The sequence below is a fragment of the Numida meleagris genome, chromosome 12 (assembly GCF_002078875.1).
Source record: "Numida meleagris isolate 19003 breed g44 Domestic line chromosome 12, NumMel1.0, whole genome shotgun sequence".
Classification (NCBI taxonomy): domain Eukaryota; kingdom Metazoa; phylum Chordata; class Aves; order Galliformes; family Numididae; genus Numida; species Numida meleagris.
The window spans coordinates 14,473,477-14,477,627 of record NC_034420.1 but is presented as its reverse complement, the minus strand read 5'-3'; positions in this window follow the sequence as shown (position 1 = coordinate 14,477,627).

The window sequence follows — 4,151 nt, the reverse complement described above, 5'->3', positions numbered from 1 at the left end:
CCTCCCTTCCTGTCATTCAAGATGAAATACAGCTGCAGCCTGAGGGTTAATTTTCCTTCAGCCAGGAGTCCGTGGGAGGAGTAATCAGGCTGCTCCTTGGCTTCCATCAGCCCTGGCAATACAGGAAAGCATGTATCTTTGGGAAAGGCTACCTGATTCTCTCTGACATTTCAAGGAAATAAGGAGCCCAGAAAATTTCCAGCTTTGCAAAAAAAAGTCAAACGTGTAAAGCTGAACATCCTAAATATAAGAAGGCAATGATATTTGCTGTATTATAGCTGGGAATTGAGGCTGAAAGGGCTGAGTACCAGCTGACATTCATGCAATTTCCCTGATTCTTGTCCTGTCTGCAGCTGCAGAATGGTGCCAACATGAGGGTTTCTCTCCTTCCCTGACAGCTGTCAGTGTGTGACAGACACAAAATGTAGCTCACAGGACACTTTCTGTTTATCTTATGCCTAGCAAGAAACAGGGCACACATGGAAAGTTCTATCACTTTCTATTATCAGTGATCATACCGCCTTTGCCAAAGGACATTGCCTCAGTTATTAGCACACAAACACCAGCCCACTCAGCTGCTCCCTCCGATGCACTTCATCTCTGCAGATTGCTCCGAGTGAGCGATGCAGAATTTTTCTTCCGTCCGTGGTGTTATCTGAGAGAAAAGAATGTGCAGGAATGGGAGGACATCACTCAGTGGTCCAAGGAGGACTGTGTTTTTATAACTGATTAGTATTGCCGTGCCATTGCATTTCTCATTAAAATCCCTTTCTTGAAGCAAGGTACAATTTGCACCATGTTTTCCACTTGTTTGAGCTTCAAGCTGTCGCTCAAAAAATTAATTTTAGCTGGGTTCATCTTTCCATCACAGTCTTTTTTTTGTCACGGTGGTTGATTAATTCTATGTCATTGTTTGCTCTGTTACAAGATTAATTGCACGACGAGAGAATATGCGACATTCTGGTGAGATAATTTATCAACTTATTATAATTCCACAATGCTGCAAAGCAACTTTTTTTCCTTATCCATATTCAGGCAACAAGGAAACCATGTAGTGATATTGGTTTGGTCTGTCATTGGATAAATGGCATTGATTGAAGATGAGACCTTCTTCAGTGGTTTGGTCAAGGTTTGTCACCACAGTGCTCATTCCCTGCAGTTCTATGAGCAATGAACTCTGCAATTTATCTGCTGAGCTCTTGAAGGATACAAGGTATTTCTGGAGTCCAGATAGACTGATCAACAACAGACAGCCACAATTCAATTTCTAACATTGAAACAAGATGGTATTCTGCCTCACAGGCAAAGCAAACACCTGGAACAGTCAAGATTAAGATATTTATCAAAGAGCAACAAAGGGTTAAACAGAAAAAACACCAATTTTTACTTTGGTTGTTGGAACACCAGGAAGATGCAGTAGAGATTATCCTGTGCTCAGTGCAATGCATCCTAGGCTGTTACACAGAGCTTGTACATCCCGTATATATCCCATAGTTGATGTTATTAACTAGTTGGCCAATTCAATTTCTCAACTCATTTTCCTGTTCTCTCCATTCCTCACTTTACCCCTCTGTATAAAGAAATAAAAGGTTTTCCAGAAGTGTCTATACTCTCCTGATGCAAACCATTATAAAGGCTTGTTCCCTCCTGCATCAAAGCCAAGGAGAACATTCTCTCTTTCAATGAGAGACAGATTAAACATTGCTTGTGTAAATTACTTTAACTAATGAAGCTCGATGAATTGCTTTCCATTGTAATAAATTGAGGTATCCAGGCTCAAAAGATGTAATGCTTCATAAATACAATGATGTTGTCCATACACTGAGATATATTTACTATTTGAATTAACTCAATAAATATGATTAAACACTAACTTTCCCATAAGACAACCTCCTAGATTTTGAATCCCATACTTCTAATTCTCTTTTCCTCCTCCCTTCTTTCTCTTCTTAACCAAAACAGGTTACGACCTTGTAACAACTTTTTCCACTCTTACATGGTGCACATATATTGAAAAGAAAAATTGAAAACCTGGGTTGTAACTATAGAGTGAAGCTACTGAATATGGAATAAATCATAACAAAAAGGATTTCATAATTCACAGGCAAAGGAAAAAAAAAACCAAATCTTTCAACCTTCTTTAATGCAACAATAATGTTATCATTCAGGCAAACACAACTAATCAGAAATCCATTGAAGATTATACTTCACAAAAAAGCAGACATAAGGTCATCAGATACGCCTGATCATAAGTCTTCGATTGATGAGAGCTTCCTGATTCCTTTCCTTTTTCTTTTCAAGTCCACCGCACCATTTATATGAGAGAATTTTTTTGAGACTTTTGCTTCATCAGATCAACCGAAGTAAATGGTCAGAAAATGGAAAATGGCAGATGATACAGAAAAGTAATTCCTGTGCATAAAACACAAACACAGCATGCTGGAATTCCTTAAAGCTCTCCTCACTTTGGCCCCTCGCTGTTTCTTCTGGTATAGTAACTTCATAGAATAGGAGTGAGTTCTCACAGTGTAGCAAAACTATACGAGGAAAAATGCTTTATGTTTAAATTTGTTATTATGTTTTCCCACCTATTTTTTCATTAATGTTTTATTATTATTATGGTGTTTAATGGATTTTTGATATATTTTTCTCATTCTCTGCAGGTTTTCTACTTGCTCTCCTCTTTCTCTTCCTTGTGCAGAAATTCAGCCTATTCCATTCATAGGAATTCCTCTTGAAGTTTAACTTTGGCTTTAATTTTATCAGCATCAATCCACCAAGACAAGTACAATGTAAATTATCCTGGTTTGAGGCCAGTGGGGACTATTCATGTAAGGAAAAGTCATAAAGAATATTTTTTTGCTAGTGATAAACTTTGTAACAGAAGCAGCATCAACCCAAACAATCTTGATCTGCGAGAATGTACGAGAACAACTTGAACATTACTCTGATTTTTGCAACTGGCATTGAAGTAGATTATGCATGGGCACTGAAAACATCCCCAAACCTACAAGGACGTAAATACTGCTTTACTGTTATTAATTCTACATTTGCCTTTTTTTTTTTAATGAGTGAATATTATATAGGAACATATTTTGATGCTGTTTGTTCATTTTCAGCCAGTGAAAGCTGTGCTGCTTTCTTTTTCCTGAAGAAGTCCCTCTAGTTTACCCAAGAAAAAAATACGTTGTGATGCTGGAAACATGCTAGTCTATTATGGTTATGACAGACTATAAACAAATCCACCTCTTCCCAAAGCAAGGATATAATAAAGCATTTATAGTTTCTGTAAATTGCATTATCCATCTGACAAAATGATGCAGCATTGAGGGAAGCTTCCTGCAGTGACTGTATTTGGCTATTAAAACAAATTCTTTTTACTCCTATCTAAAGGTATTCCTGAATGATTTCTATTTGCAGAGGATTACTGTACACAATGTGAATGCACAACTGACCATTTGAAGTTGTTACATCCAGAAAACTAGGGAATTAAATCCCATAAACAGGCACTGGAAACATTTTGTCATCTTAGCAACATACAATTACTTTTTGATGTAGGCATCTGCATTGCCTTAGGAATATTTAATACACGCCCAAGACAAACCCATCAGCCTGTCCAGTTTCTTCTGTTTTCTTTTATGATTCAGATTTTTCCTTGTGTCTTATGATATAATGTGAGGCAAATCTGTCATCAAGAATTTCAGCTCAGTGAGGGAAATACACTGTATTTTCCTTTTTCAGGTGAGAAAAATAAGTGCTGTATAGGGAACTGATGTACCCAATTCAGTGAAATCATTACTGATTTTACAGCACCAAGGCTGTGATTTTGAAAGTCACTAAATGATTCTGGGGACTTAATTTGTAATTTAACAGGAACTATGTGACTAACTCCTATTGGGAATATCTCATGAGTAAATTGGAATATTTCAGTGTAGGATATCAAACATGGTGAATTATACGAGAAAAGGGTTCACACAGTCTCTGTGTTCCTTATGTCCAGGTACAGGGGTGAAATCATGCCCTGTGTGGCAGAGGCAAAGGAAATACATCAGATACGAGTTATGAAGAATAAGCCTTTTCTAAAGCCTCTCTCCCACAGGAATATTCAATATATCCTTTCATGGTGATCACTCCAATACTGCACTGCAATA